Source organism: Capra hircus, chromosome 6 (assembly GCF_001704415.2).
Source record: "Capra hircus breed San Clemente chromosome 6, ASM170441v1, whole genome shotgun sequence".
NCBI lineage: Eukaryota > Metazoa > Chordata > Mammalia > Artiodactyla > Bovidae > Capra > Capra hircus.
In genome coordinates, this window is record NC_030813.1 from 59,267,175 (window position 1) to 59,283,560 (window position 16,386).

The 16,386-nt window shown below is 41.6% G+C and overlaps 1 protein-coding gene across 1 annotated transcript in view; it reads right to left on the bottom strand.

Annotated features, from left to right (window-relative positions):
• The window catches only part of SMIM14 (small integral membrane protein 14), a 62,516-nt gene extending 47,223 nt beyond the window's left edge, over nt 1-15,293 (bottom strand). Inside the window, exon 1 of the mRNA XM_018049380.1 lies at nt 15,033-15,293. The gene's annotated coding sequence lies outside the window, so the exon portion shown is untranslated. The remainder of the gene's footprint in view (nt 1-15,032) is intronic.

Sequence of the window (16,386 nt, forward strand, 5' to 3'; positions counted from 1 at the left end):
AAGTCCTTATCAAATAATGTGGAGTCCCTATCAAATAATAATTATATATTAACTTTTATTATAAATCAGGAAAAATGCTGAATGCAGCAAAACTAAGGAAAACTAACTCCAATTTTTCAATAAATAAATAGTAAAAAGTAAACAAAACTTCAAGAGATGGCAGGGATATGGTTACAGTTTAAGAAATTTTAGAGCCATCAATCAAATGCTGTATATAGACCTTGTTTGAATCCGGAAGCAAACAAACCTAACAAAAGGACAATTATGATACAAACAAAAAGGAACTTTGAACACTGACTGGATTAAATGTCATTTAGGAAACTGCCCTGCATTAAATTTTTTAACATAACTATAATGTCAATTGTCACATCCAAAAGAGTCTTTATCTCCGAGAGATCTCACTATGTATTTCCAGTTATAGAGATTTTTATGCCTAGGATCCAGGTGAAAATAACCCTGCAAAAGGGGAGGTGTGGGTGAAATAAAAGTCCTAAGTTCAATAACTGCTGAAGCCAGTTGATGGATACATACAGATTCATGACCTGTTAGTATTAAAAATTTCAAGCATACCTCAGTTTTTTAGAAATACATTTTTATAGACAAACGATAATTCTTCTGATTTCTCCCCATGCAAACAGAGGGCTCTTCTTGAGAAAGCAGGTATAACCAAGCCTAATTCAAGGTCAGAGGATGAAAACTATCTTTCTACTGTAATTTTAAGAAGGTGACTTATGATAAAATCACTTTTTCAATTAGTCCTATCTTTACAGTGATCAAAAGTTAAAAATAAAAACCCACAGCAAGGGCAAAATACAAAGTAACAATTTAGAATGCATGCAATTTGTTTTTATAATACAGAAAATAGAGATGCTGTCAGTGAAATGAGGAACTCAGAAGTATTTTATACATTTTTACCTAAAAAAAAATCAATGCTATTAACACTCCAAAGTTATAAAAACCAAAAGAGTAAAGCACACCAGAAACAGCTGAAACTGGCCCCCCAGACATTCAGGAAAATTGCCTTTGCATTTACTCTCTATTTTTAACCTTATTCCCAATTACAGGAAAAATTACTCAATTCTAAAAATAATTTTTCAACAAACCCCTTTCTGAATCCGCTTTTGCCTAGTAGCCAATTAGAAAACTGATCAACCAATTAAGGAGAGCTATCCCAAAACTCTGGCTACCTTTCATATTAAACAGGGAGAACAAAATATTTGCCTCTCAATTTCAGTAATATTATATCATACACTAACATGTATAATTAGAAGTTCAGATTACTTTCATCAGATGACTCAACATCTTAATGTAATAACGTGTTCAAATTCCCACAGATACAATGTTTTTGCAACATACTCATTTGCTTTATTCTTTTATCAGAAATGGATCTCAAACAGTCATATCTAAAACAGTTATGCCTGCAGCTTTCTAGCTACTTTCATATCTTAACAACAGCCCTTCCAACAAGTTAAGCAAGAAAATTATTCCTCTTTTAAAATGAGGAAAATAAGTTCAGATAAGCGAGCAATTTGACCATGATCACATTTCCATCCAGTATGAGAGAGACCTTGGACAGGAAGTCATAATGTAAATTCCTGACCAAGACTCATTGCACATCTGTTGGATATGACCAATCATGAAGGTTATACTGTATAAAGACAACTTTAGAGCACTACAGAAATTAGATAACCATCAATTAACTTTCTAATACTTCTTTCGAGTTACATACTTTCCTCTTAAACTATATTTGCAAGTCTGATTCTCTGATGGGAAGTGGGCAAGGAGAAAGGATGCAGTTTCAAGTTCAGATCAGTCAGTCATCATCTGGTAAAAACTAGGCTAAAATGCTGCCTCGGAGATTAAAGTCATTTTAAAATGTAAATATTGAAATAAATCCATTATATTCCTTAAATACCACAATTCTCTGTGCTTAGGAGTTAAAACTTCCTGAGTTCTAGCATGACAAATTTTTGAAATTCACATTAATAGCCAAGCAATTACAGTTACAAATTCCTACTACTCCCTATTTGATCCAACAGGGTGACCCTATACTGTGTGTAACCAAAGAATGTTCCCTGCCATTCTAGTTCTTTAAGGATCAAATCATTAGCCACAATAGCTGCTGATCTGTAAGTACACAATGAAAGAATTTAGGGCGACACATTCTGTGTTTTGGATTTATGGACCCCTAGGTGGGCCTTCCTCGTAGCTCAGCTGGTAAAGAACCCTCCAGCAATGCAGGAGACCCAGGTTTGACTCCTGGGTTGGGAAGATCCCCAGGAGAAGGGCTAGGCTACCCTATCCCTTCAGCTCCAGTATTCTTGACTTCCCCAGTGGCTCAGACAGTAAAGAATCTGCCTGCAATGCAGGAGACCTGGGTTTGATCCTTGGGTTGGGAAGATCCCCTGGAGAAGGGTATGGCAACCCACTCCAGTATTCCTGCCTGGAGAATTCCCATGGACAGAGGAGCCTGGCAAGCTACAGTCCACGGGGGAGCAAAGAGTGGGGCACGACTGAGCGACCAAGCACAGCACAGCAGCACAGACAGTCGAGAGGCCTATCTAAGGAAGAATTCCAATGACCTCAGATTGTTGCATCTTCCCATGCACAGGAAAGCACTAAAATTGAGATATCTGATCCAGGCAACTTCAGTAACCTTTCAACTGACTGCACATATAGATACCAGCTCCTCCATTACCTTTGGAATGGTTCCTCAGAGCTAGCTGAGAGCCTATCTCCCGTGCTATTCCATGTCAGTAAGACATGGAATAAACTCAACTCATGGCTCTTGTGTTGTGCATTTTTTCCCAAGTTGATAGGCCCATCCAGAATTAGCTATTTACAAGAGAAAAATAAAAACCACACTCGAAAATCTTATTAAAAAACATTTTTACAGGATAACAAAAAGCTTAAAATATATTCTTTCAGAGGGCATACTATTCAAAAGGAAGAGATGAGAGTAGGCTAGAAAGAATGACAACAAAATGTTCTTTCTTCCTCAAGGAGAATGGGAATGTACAGAAAACACAAGGCCAATCTGACTAGGAGGCCTGTGCAAGATAGCACAGTATAGATAAGGTATGTATCAGAGGATGCTGTCTTCATTTATTCATATTCAACAAACCACAACTTCATAAAAGGTACTTTTAAAACTTTGGGGACGCAGCAGTTCTCATTCACTCATTTAAAAAGAAAAAAAATTGAGGCCCTGAGAAATGTCAGTGACTTACCCAAAGTCACCCAGTAGAGCAGGGCTTCAAACCCCAGTCTTCTCTCACTTCTCCTTTCCTGAAAAGGATATATCTGACAAGTCCCCAGGGGACTAGGTAGCTAGCAGAAGAGTTCAGAGGAGGATACAGAAGAAATAAAACGTTAAGCCCTACCTCCAAGCGTTTGCAATCAAGTTAATTACTAATTATAATTCATTCTTGTAATAATAATAATATAATCACATACTAGTATATAATTAACAGCCAAAATAAATGTCTCAGACAAACAACTACTGTGATAATCTCTCCAGAGAAAGCTCAAAAGGAGAACTACTTAACTCACTTAACTTCTATGCCTTTTATACTAACAGCTGAACTGTTCATGGTTATCAAGAATTTCCTGTGGTTGCATCACAGGACTTGGTTAAAGGGCCCCCCGGCCCCCATTACTTTTCTGGAAATTCCCTGCTAATGTGACCCTATTTTCCTACACCTTAGACACTACCTTTTCTTTCCTCTACAACCTTTTTTTCCCCTTACCTGTATCTGATCGTGGGCTTCCCTGATGGCTCAAATGGTAAAAAAAAAAAAAAATCTGCCTACAATGCAGGAGACCTGGGTTAGACCCCTCAGTCGGAAAGATCCCCTGGAGAAGGGACTGGCTATCCACTCCGGTATTCTTGCCTGGAGAATTCCATGGACAGAGCCCGACTGTATTCTAGGAATCACCTTAAGAACACCCACTAAAAACAGCATGGGATAGCAGAAAGAATATATCTTAGATAAATGACTTAAGTTACGACACTACTGAAAAAATGGATAAATGAGCTTCTCTGTGACTTCAGTTTCCCTACCTATAAAACAAGAGTGATAATTGAAACTATTTATTTTAATGGGTTATTCCAAGGATCGGGTAAGAATTTTAAAGAGTGCTTTATAAACTGTAAAATGCTCTGAGGCAATTCAACTCTAAGCCTTAAGATTTGAAATGTATCTTCAATCCTCAACCAAGTTCTTTGTATACAGCTTTGGGGTGGGGGTGGGGTTGAATTCCCCTGGGGCTCAGCTATCACTCCTTTGCATAAAAGTAAAAAAGAAAGGAAGTCTTCCGTTCTGAATCTTGGTCCCTCATCTACAAATTTTCTGTTCTTCCCCGGCTATTCTTTACTCTTGTACAATCCTAAAGACTCTCTCAAGGCCCAGGGGTAAAATTTATTATAAACAGCCAAACAAGGGAAAACTCTGCAACTGAATCATCTTTGTTTATATTTAGCATCTTAACCCAAAGTTTCAAGCTCTGAAAATGTTCTCTGAAATTTCTACTCGAGCACTACTTAATCACATTCTGAATAAAAAATTTTTAATTCAGGAAAAAACACTGTGTTCCATTAAGTTAGAAACAGAAAAATTTAACAGATGTTATAAAAATTCCATATTCTGTGACCGCCCCCCAAATCATAGAGGATGCAACTGTTAAGAACCCAGTTTTCAATAGCTATATTACAAAATACAAGCATGTTCTGAAATTCTGAAGTACATCACAAGTAATGTTACAAATCTGCGAATGATTTGTTGTTATTGTTCAGTCGCTAAGTTGTGACCCCATGGCCTGCAGCACACCAGGCTTCCTGTCCTTCACCATCTCCCAGAGTTTGCTCAAATTCATGCCTATTGATTCGGTGATGCCATCCAACCATTTCACCCTCTGTCGTCCCCTTCTCCTCCTGCCTTCTATCATTCCACCGTTCAAATAAACCAGAGCAGAATCAAGACTTTTTTTCACTATTACTCCCCTTCACTTCCTTGCCTATATGATTTTTGGGGCAGAACGGAGTTATGGTTACTACTCTCCCAACTCAGATTAACTCATGGCGTATCTCAGCCATGCTACAGCCTAGACGACCTATCTGGACATAGGTGCTCACAAATGCCATTCATGATGACAGGGAAAAAAACGCTTAGAACCACTGTGATACAGAAAGCAATGTTACTAAAACACGAAACTCGGGACTCACGACCATAAAGCCTGTGCTCCACAAGAGAAGCCACTGCAATGGGAAGCCCGCGCACTCTAACTAGAGAGTAGTCCCCACTCGCTGTAACTTGAGTGAATCCACTCACAGCAATGAAGACACACCACAGCCAAAAAATACCTCAATCTTTAAAAAAAGTGAAATCTGAATAAGCACCACAGGAAAAACAGAAGTCTTCAAAATTTCTCAAGTAAGTCAGTTTCTTCTATATTACCTCTGCCAGGAGTACAAAGCAACAAAATACACAATATGTTAAAAAAAAAAATTAGCTTTTTTTAAAAAAGTATAAGCTAAAACAAGATGGCAACCAGAACACATCCTCTAAAACTTCATTTACCAAGAAGATGCTTACTGTATCCCTAACTTGATTTGAAGCATCTTTATCATTGTTAAAATTTGAAAGTGCTGCACCTGCAATACTTGTCAATGAGTGCAGTCAAGCATAAACCAGCTTTATTCTGTATTTTTACAAACTTGAGACTCACATCTGTGTTTTGACCTAAATTTAAAAAAGGAAATGAAAGTTCAATATGAAAATAAAGCAACAAAAAGATAACTTTCTTCAAACAAAAGCACTCAAGTTTGAAATGTTATAAACAAAACATAAGCTTTACTATAAACCTAAAAATTGGTTTTAGTTTAGAAAAACATACACTTTCTCAAGGAGTTGAACTTTTTTTTTTTAATTTTAAAAGCAATCACATTTATACTTTCACAATTCAAATACAGAAGTTTAAAAAAACCACAAAAGTAAAAAAGGTTCTCTTCTTCTCAGAGGCTACCTCTATTTTAAAAAATCCTCATGTAGGAGCATCCCTGAGTGGCTTCAGTTCAGTTCAGCTCAGTCGCTCAGTCGTGTCTGACTCTTTGCAACCCCATGAATTGCAGCACGCCAGGCCGGAGTGGCTTAGTGATAAAGAATTCACCTGCCAAGGTAGGAAACACGGGTTTGATCCCTAAGCAAGGAAGATTCCACATGCCAAGAGGTCACTAAGCCCGTGCGTCACAACTACTAAAGCCCAGCTCGAGTGCCCATGCCCTGCAAGAGAGGCCACTGCAATGAGAAGCCCATGCACCGCAACTAGAGTAGTCCCTGCTCACCGCAGCCAGAGAAAGCCTGTGTGTAGCAAGGAAGACCCAGAACAGCCCAAAATTTTTTTAATTAACAAGTAAAATTATTAAAAAAAAAAAAAACCCTAGACTAAATTTTCTAGGATTGCAAGAATATAAATGCTGTATATACTTGCTGAACTATGATTAAAATCGCATTTCAAGTCATTAAAATGTGATTTTTTTTACATAATTAAGACTGGTTGACTGGCTATTTAAAGCCATGGTTCACCACATTATTTATAATGGTGAAAACTGGAAACTACATTCATGTTCAATATTAAGCGAAAACTTCAAGTAAACCAGTTTATTCAAAATATCTTATAAAATGCAGCAAGTTAAAATCAAGTTTAGATATTTTCTAAGACTACGGTAAAAAGATCACTATGTTGACCCCACTCCCACCCCTCAAAAGGAATACAAGCTTATGTGAGTACTACATCTCAGCTGTACCAAAGATGAATTTTAAAAGTTAAAGACTGGAAGGAAATATGTGTTCAGTTCAGTCGCTCAGTCGTGTCTGACTCTGCGACCCCATGAATCGCAGCACGCCAGGCCTCCCTGTCCATCACCAACTCCCGGAGTTCACTCAGACTCACATCCATCGAGTCCGTGATGCCATCCAGCCATCTCATCCTCTGTTGTCACCTTCTCCTCCTGCCCCCAATCCCTCCCAGCATCAGAGTCTTTTCCAATGAGTCAACTCTTCGCATGAGCTGGCCAAAGTACTGGAGTTTCAGCATCATTCCTTCCAAAGAAATCCCAGGGTTGACCTCCTTCAGAATGGACTGGTTGGATCTCCTTGCAGTCCAAGGGACTCTCAAGAGTCTTCTCTAACACCACAGTTCAAAAGCATCAATTCTTCGGCACTCAGCCTTCTTCACAGTCCAACTCTCACATCCATACATGACCACAGGAAAAGCCATAGCCTTGACTAGATGGACCTTAGTCGGCAAAGTAATGTCTCTGCTTTTGAATATACTATCTAGGTTGGTCATAACTTTTCTTCCAAGGAGTAAGAGTCTTTTCATTTCATGGCTGCCATCACCATCTGCAGTGATTTTGGAGCCCCAAAAAAATACAGTCTGACACTGTTTCTACTATTTCCCCATCTATTCCCCGTGAAGTGATGGGACCGGATGCCATGATCTTCGTTTTCTGAATGTTGAGCTTTAAGCCAACTTTTTCACTCTCCTCTTTCACTTTCATCAAGAGGCTTTTTAGTTCCTCTTCACTTTCTGCCATAAGGGTGGTGTCATCTGCATATCTGAGGTTACTGCTATTTCTCCCGGCAATCTTGATTCCAGCTTGTGTTTCTTCCAGTCCAGCGTTTCTCATGATGTACTCTGCATAGAAGTTAAATAAGCAGGGTGACAATATACAGCCTTGATGTACTCCTTTTCCTATTTGGAACCAGTCTGTTGTTCCATGTCCAGTTCTAACTGTTGCTTCCTGACCTGCATACAGATTTCTCAAGAGGCAGGTTAGGTGGTCTGGTATTCCCTTCTCTTTCAGAATTTTCCACAGTTTATTGTGATCCACACAGTCAAAGGCTTTGGCATAGTCAATAAAGCAGAAATAGATGTTTTTCTGGAACTCTCTTGATTTTTCCATGATCCAGCAGATGTTGGCAATTTGATCTCTGGTTCCTCTGCCTTTTCTAAAACCAGCTTGAACATAAGGGAGTTCACGGTTTACATATTGCTGAAGCCTGGCTTGGAGAATTTTGAGCAGTACTTTACTAGCATGTGAGATGAGTGCAATTGTGCGGTAGTTTGAGCATTCTTTTGCATTGCCTTTCTTTGGAATTGGAATGAAAACTGACCTTTTCCAGTCACTGTACAGGATATGTGAAATACAGTCAGTGTGAAATATGTGTACAGGATTGTAACTTTTGTTGTTGGTTTTATATATTACTATCCTTTGCAGCTTTTCAATAACAAGCATGTCTCAGGGTTTTTTTCCTGTTTTTTTAAAGGAGGGACTCTAGACACGCATATCCAATTTAGATTTAAACAGAACAAAACAATTCATGAAAGTACTTCTAGTAGCATAAACTGACAGCTAAAACTGGGTTTACTTATTATAGCTCCCATGATTCTATAAGACAAAAAGACTGGTCAACATTGTTGTAATATAAAGTTTATGAATTTTGGGTCAAAGAAAATTGAGTTTGAATCCCACAAGTCCCAAGTGGCTTTACCTTAAGCAACTTACTAACCAGAGCCTGTTTCCTCCAGTGTAAACTGGAGGTGACAATGTCTGACTTGGAGGGCTGATGTGTAAGCTAAACATATATTATGTAATGGAAGTCAAGAGACAAGCCTATAGACTTCATGAACAGTAAATGTCATTGCTATTGAGATGCGTACAGGTTAACTGTTTTAATTTCAGATTCAAATAATTTTCAGCCTTCTTTTCAAATCGCTCTGAAGCGCCCACATTGATACTTAACTGTAGGATCTACTGCCATGTGCATACAATCAATTCAGATGGTTAGCCCTTGTTATGTGGACTGAAACATGGACATGAACGTAAGCACACACCAAAAGAATACCTTTGCTTATAAGCTTGTAGTAGTACTTGCCTAAGAAGTTTTACAATCTTAAAAATATTCTAATATAAGCTACAATATAACTGTCAGGAGGGCTTACTTTCTGCAAAATCTTTATAACTCACATATTAATATATCACCATTAATTGTCAATGTAGACAATTTAGTATCTTTTATTGAAGCTTTTGTTCTAAGTCTTATTAAACTATATGGGAAAAGATTTTTCAACGTACTGCTTTTTACAGATATAGTTAAAGTTGATATTTTTCTTCATTTATGTATCCCATCAACAAGCCTACTGTTGCTTAATCGGTCCTCCCTGACATCGTGGGCCTCCCAATCAAATAAGCCAAATAGCCACAGACAACTGAATACGAAAAGGGAAGCAAAAGGAGCCACATAGGTTATTTACAAAAGCCAGAGATGGGTTATGATAGAGCTCTGCTAAAGATCATGTGCGACCAGAGCTTCCACAGATAAATATAGCTATTCAGGCTTTAAGACTAGGAAGAGAAGACAGACAAACCAGTATTTCTCTAGATTAAGTATCCTCCCCACCCCAAATCAAAGTGAAAGTGAAAGTCACTCAGTGTGTCCAACTCTTTGAGACCTCATAGACTAGTCCATACAATTCTCTGGGCCAGAATACTGGAGTGGGTAACCTTTCCCTTCTCCAGGGGATCTTCCCAACCCAGGGAATCAAACCCAGGTCTCCTGCATTGCAGGAGGATTCTTTACCAGCTGAGCCACAAGGGAAGCCAAGAATACTGGAGTGGGTAGCCTATCCCTTCCCCAGCGGATCTTCTCGATCCAGGTATCCAACCGGGGTCTCCTGCATTACAGGCAGGATTCTGTACCAACTGAGCTATCAGGGAAGCCCCCCAAACCAATGCATCAATCAAATTCAGTACTTTTAACTCATTTGCAAAGGGTCTTACAGTGAGAAATCTGTTCAGTTTATGATGATCCCATGGTAGTCCAAATATTACAACACCCAAATCAATGAAGAAAATGTATGAAGAATTCAAATGAGTATATGAGCAGGTAGAAAAGTGATAGATTCTGGATGTGTGGAATGCAAGGTAATGCACAGGGAGGAGAAATCTACTTTAAACCTGGTAGGCTCTGAAAACTCAATACAACAAAGCAAGAAGATATAGGAGTCTTTACAGAATGTTTCTTGAGGTCATCTACCAATTGTGCAACTTCAGGCACAAAGGCCAAAAAACAATGAACTTCATTAAGGACTGGAAATGGCATGGAAAACATTATTTTGCCCTCAACAAAAAAATGGCTTACTAAAACTAAAGTACTGCATATAGTTCTAAACACTGTAGGGTATACTGATTAAGAAAACTGACTTGGGTTCAAATCCAACCTGCTACTCAGTATGTCTCAGTTCTTTCATCTGTAAACAGGGAGCAAGAACACCTATATCTGAGTTGCTTTACAGTTAACTGAAAAACATGTTAAACTTTTTTAGCATAGTACCTGATACATGCAGGAGACATACAAGACTTGTGTTCGATCTCTGGGTTGGGAAGATTCCCTGGAGGAGGGCATGGCAACCCACTTCAATATTTTTGCCTAGAGAATCCCCATGGACAGAGGAGCCTGACAGGCTACAGTCTACAGGGTGCAAAGAGTTGGACACAACCATAGCAACTGAGCATAGTCCAAACTATGGTTTTTCTAGTGCTTATGTATGGATGTGAGAGTTGGACCATAAAGAAGGCTGAGAACCAAAGAACTGATAATTTCTAATTGTGGTGTTAGAGAAGACTCTTGAGAGTCCCCTGGAGTGCAAGAGATCAAACCAGCCAATCCTAAAGGAAATCAACACTGAATATTTACTGGAAGGACTGATACTGAAACTCTAATTCTTTGGCCACGAGATGCAAACAGCCAACTCACTGGAAAAGACCCTGATGCTGGAGAAGACTGAAGGCAAAAGGAGAATGGGCAGTGGACGATGAGATGGTCAGATAGCATCACTGACTCAGTAAACATGAATTTAAGCCAGCTCAAGGAGATAGATGCTTTTGAGCTGTGGTGTTGAAGCAGACTCTTGAGAGTCCTTTGGACTGCAAGGAGATCAAACCAGTCAATCCTAAGGGAAATCAATCCTGAATATTCATTAGAAGGACTGATGCTAAAGCTGAAGCTCCAGTACCTTGGCCACCTGATGCGAACAGCTGACTCATTAGAAAAGTCCCTGATGTTGGGAAAGACTGAAAGCAAAAGGGGATGACAAAGGACGAGAGGGTTGGATGGCATCACTGACTCAATGGACAAAAGTTTGAGCAAGCTCCAGAAAATGGTGGACAGGGAAGCCTGGCGTGCTGCAGTCCATGGGGTCGCAAAGAGTCGGACACAACTTAGTGACTAAACAAAAAGTACAACATGGCTGTTCCCTGGTCCAAACATCAAGAACTACTGAAGTAGGAGAATCAAGGTACAGCCCTACAGAAGGAGACTGAAAATTAGGGTTCTGCCATAAAAAGAACTGGTTTAAAAGAGACAGTAGAGGGGCTTCCCTGGTGGCTCACTGGTAAAGAATCCAGGTGGCAATGCAGGAGACACAGGCTCGATCCTCGGTCTGGGAAGATCCACATGCAGGAGAGCAGCTAAGCCTGTGCACCACAAGTACTGAGCCTGTGGTCTAGAGCCTGGGAACCGCAACCACTGAGCCCAAATGCAGCGACTACTGAAGCCCACAGGCCCTAGAGCCTGTGTTTCATGAGAGAAGCCACCGTAATGAGAAGCCACTGCAATGAAGAGCAGCCACACTCCCCAGAACTAGAGAAAAGCCCACGCAGCAATGAAGACCCAGCAGTCAATAAATAAATAAATAAAATTATATATAAGAAAAAGAGACAGTGCATTCAACAGTAATACAGTCATGTTCAAGTTTATTCATTCAACCATCATACTGAGCACCTGCTTGGCAGTGAAAAGGACAGACAAGGTCCTCATTTCCCCCAGAGTTTAATTTCTAGTATAGGAGACAGAATATAAAAACAAAGGAAATTCCAGACGGTGATGTTATAAAGAAAATGACAGAATGGTGAGATAATTGTGGAAGCAATCTTGAAGAGACAATAGCTGAACTGAGACCTGAATGACAGGATGGAATCAGCTACAGGAAGATCTGGGAGAAGACTGAAGCCACAAGGAAGAGCAAGTGCAAATGCCCTGAGGCAAGAGCAAACCTGGCAAGTCCCTAGCACAATGCTAGTGCAGCTGGAACACAGGAAGAAACTGCTGTTGCCAGACTCCTGGGTACTGATCAATGCATTTGGATACAAGGTGAGATAGAGGAAGGCAGTGCCTAGACCTCTACTGCCTGGCAAACCTTGAGAAAGGTAGGATTTTACTCTGAATGTGATGAGAGACTTTCAACAAAGGGGTGACACGATCTGACATTTTAAAGGATCCCTCAGGCTGTGGGAAAGGGGATGCACCATAAAAAGCCAAAGTGGAAGCAGGAAGACCAGAGGTTTCTGCAGTAGGCCAGGTGAGATACGGTAGGAGTTGGCAAAGGTGGTAGCAGTAGAGATGGGAAGAAGTAGACAAATCTAGAATACATATTGAACACTACCATTCAAGGCACATGTAAGTAAGTTTATGACTAAGGGACCCAAGTGGGTTATTAGTATATTTAGGATACTCTTTGCTGCTAAGTCACTTCAGTCATCTCCGACTCTGTGCGACCCCATAGATAGCCGCCTACCAGGCTCTGTCCCTGGGATTCTCCAGGCAAGAACACTGAAGTGGGTTGCCATTTCCTTCTCCAATGCATGAAAGTGAAAAGTGAAAGTGAAGTCGCTCAGTCATGTCCGACCCTCAGCGACCCCATGGACTGCAGCCTTCCAGGCTCCTCCATCCATGGGATTTTCCAGGCAAGAGTACTGGAGTGGGGTGCCACTGCCTTCTCCGAGGATACTCTTTAGTAAGTACTTATCCTTTGAAGCTGAGGTGCAGGGAACCTTGCTTCTCTTTTGGCACCACTGATAAAGCACTGGACTAAAAGCAGGCACACATCCAAGACTCAGTGTTCATAAAGCATATTAAGTGTATAAAGTAAAATCTTTTAGGACCTTACTGCTGGAGGCATGGACAGCTGGTCAACATTTGGGACATACAGGAGCTATGGCACAGAACTAAATCAAATCACCAAGTGAGCAAAAGTTTTTCAAATTTCCATAGTGTTAACTCAGGCTATTCTGTGCCTGTTTTCCCAAGAGTTAAACAAGCAAAGTCTTAGTTTGTCACACAATGCATATTGATTTCATAAATCTTATAATATCATCATGAGAGATTTGAGAGGAAATCTTTTAAAACCATGATTTTAATCATTATGGTTTGGCAAACATACAGCGAATATTCTATAAAAGTTAAGGTCCAAGAGTATCTATAAAAACTGTAATGCGTTACTCAAAAATGAAGTGCTAATATGTGAAAAAGTAGGTTACAGAAGAACATGAGGTATGATACCATTTCTGTATAAAATATCTAAATGCAAAAAAGTCTGGAAGGATATAAACCACTGCTGACATTCTGGTGGTCTCTGGATGGCAAGAATATCGATGACATTTCTTCTTTTTTTCATTTATCTGCTTTAATCAACATTTTCTCCAATTATCACAAATTATTTCATATAAACAAAAATATTTAGGTATAGGTTAGCTTAAAAAATAAAAAAAAAGAGAAAGAACTTCAAGAAAACATAATTTCATTTGTTTCGATCAGCAGCATTCCAACTGTGGTATTACGAAAAAAAGATCTCGACTGCACACGCTGAAGGAAGAAACCTGCTAGGAAGAGGTCCATTTTATACCACACAAGGACATAATATACCCTTCAAGGGAGTAGTTCAAATTCCTAAGACCTCTTCCTGGATTTGATAAATGACAATCAATTTAATACATAGCTCTCTTTCTTGCCTTTTGCTAAAGAAACACCTCAATTTAATGAATTCTCTGGAGGGAACAAAAAAAAAACTTTAAAAAAACTAAGGACAAAACAGAGGTTTGGTCTTCTGGTCTCATTCATGCTGTGGAAAGGCGCGGAGGGTGGCAGGGCTCGAAGCAGGCTACCCCAGAAGAATCTGCGTGTCGGGTCATCTAAAGTGGAAGGGAACACAAACCTGCAGGCTCCACAGACTGGGCAGTGAGAACGCCTTCTAAGGGGCTCAAGACTTCCCCTGGAAGGGCTTACGCCGTCCAAGTTATTCTACGCTGCCAACGGTTTCTGACAAAACACATAACTGGAAGATCTCTTTAAACGTGGGTATTACGTGCAGGAAGCTCATCCGACTTTCTCTATGCAAAGCCAAGACATTCTCCTAAGGCCACATCCTCGATTCTGTAAACTAGGGCAACTGAAAACACCCTATTGACGCTCTCCAGCTAACGAACATCACTGTGGCTAAAATCCTAATACACACACGAAAAGACACTTCGGAAAACTGGCTCTAATGGTAACACGGGACTTCAGGTACTCCGGTAACCAGTTTATCGCACTTTATCCCAATAAAGGGTACCACCTCTTTACTGTCAGCTCTGGTTCCACGTACTGAACAAACAGAAAAAAGGAATCCTTTAAATTCACAACACAGTAAGGGCTAAAAGCTCCCGCTTTCTGGATGGCAGCTTTCTAGTCTCATCAATCACAACAAAGGACGCATCCCGGTGACTACATCAGACCCGGCAAGCGCTGAGAAACAGAGGTAAATGATTTAGTGCAGATTGCAAGGTTTGTGAGGGATTCCTTCCAGCTACGACTCACTCACTCTTCTTTTTACTCCATTATACGCCTCCACCCGAGTTGACTGCTTGCCCTAAAAATAAAACCACCCGTGGCTACCGTCCACTTCCCTGCCAAGTCCCGACTCTGGTCTCCTGCAGAGAAAGCCAAATCTCAGGCTCTTCGCCGGAGGACGCGGGCTCGACAGCAGCGGGCTTCTCCCGATGCAGAGTCGCCAGCCCGGTCGGGGACCCCTTGAGCCCGAGAAGCAGCCCCGCACTGCCGCAGCCGCCGCAGCCCGCCAGAGCCCCCAGGAAAAATCGGGGCGAGGGGAAGGTGGGCCGGCAAACGGCGGTGGGAGAAATGGGAGACACTCACCCGCCCAAACAACCGACGGGGCGGGGAGGATGGGGGCCCGGACTAAGCCTCGGCAGAAAGACCGCCTGGAGCTTCCGGAACGCTGCGGCTGCTCGGGAAGCCGCTGCCGCCGCCGCTCCTGGCCGCCGGCTTCCTCCCCTCCTCTGTTTTGATTCGACTGACCACGTCACTCTAAGCCACGAGACCCGGATCTGCCGGCTCCCGCGGGCGGCGGCGCAACAGATTGCAGCGGCTCAATACCCAGGCAGCCGCCCTGCCGAGCATGCGCACGCCCCGCGCCTGCCCAGTGGGTCCGGAGGGGCGGGGCGGCCGCGAGCGTCACGCGGTTCGAGGGGGCACGGAACACGGGAGTTGCAGTTCCGGTTGGGAGGGGTGGGGCTCAACGTTGTGTGATGGAGAGGGCGAGGCCCCGCGTTTGTTGAAGTGGCCCGCGTAGGTTCTGTTTCGTGTGTCGTGGACAGTGTGTCTCCCTTTGCCTAAGCTGATGGCTTTCCTCAGCTGGAGTGTTTAGAATAGCGGGGGTAGTGGTGCCTAAGCTGATGGCTTTCCTCAGCTGGAGGCTTTAGAATAGCGGGGGTAGTGGTGCCTAAGCTGATGGCTTTCCTCAGCTGGAGGCTTTAGAATAGCGGGGGTAGTGGTAGGTGGGGGCGCAAGGTGGTGTCTGATGAGACTTGTAGAGATTGTTTTGGATCACTCAGGCCCAGGTGAAAATTGGAGATCGAGGTTTGGTCTTATATAAACAAAAGTATGACAGACGTGGCAGTTATTGATCCCCTGTCCCGAAGGCAAACTCCGCTCGGAAAGCTGGCTGCATTCAGTTCAAGAGGAGTGTTACGGGAATGCAGGACTGATAGAGCGATAATGGGGACCTGGGAGAGGAAAGCTATTGTTAGGCAGTCAGCTCTAACCTTTGTTGCTTTGACCTTCGGGACTGAAATAAGGATGATACTTACGGTGTGAGAACCTCATTTCTTTCTAAACCAAGGTGATGCTTCCTACTCTCTCATTCTGGCCTTCTTAAGTCTCCCCACTGAACAACGGGCCCGAGAAGTTTCCCACTTTGGGAAAACTTCGGGCTACTCTTGTTTTCTGAGGTCCATGAATGGACAGGCTTTAATTAAAGCGAGACTAGTGGTTAAATGAAAAGTGTGAGTTCCAAAGATTTTACAGAGGTGCTTATTTGCCTATCGTGCAGGAGAGGTGAAAGTTAGCTCTAAGAAACTACCTTCCTTATTCTGAGTTGACCTTTTCGCCTAACCTGGACTTCTGCCTCAGTGTCTGGTTTATCACCTCAACTAGCTGAGTCACTTTCAGCGAATTAGTATAATCTGTGAGAGCTGCTTTTTTTTTTTTA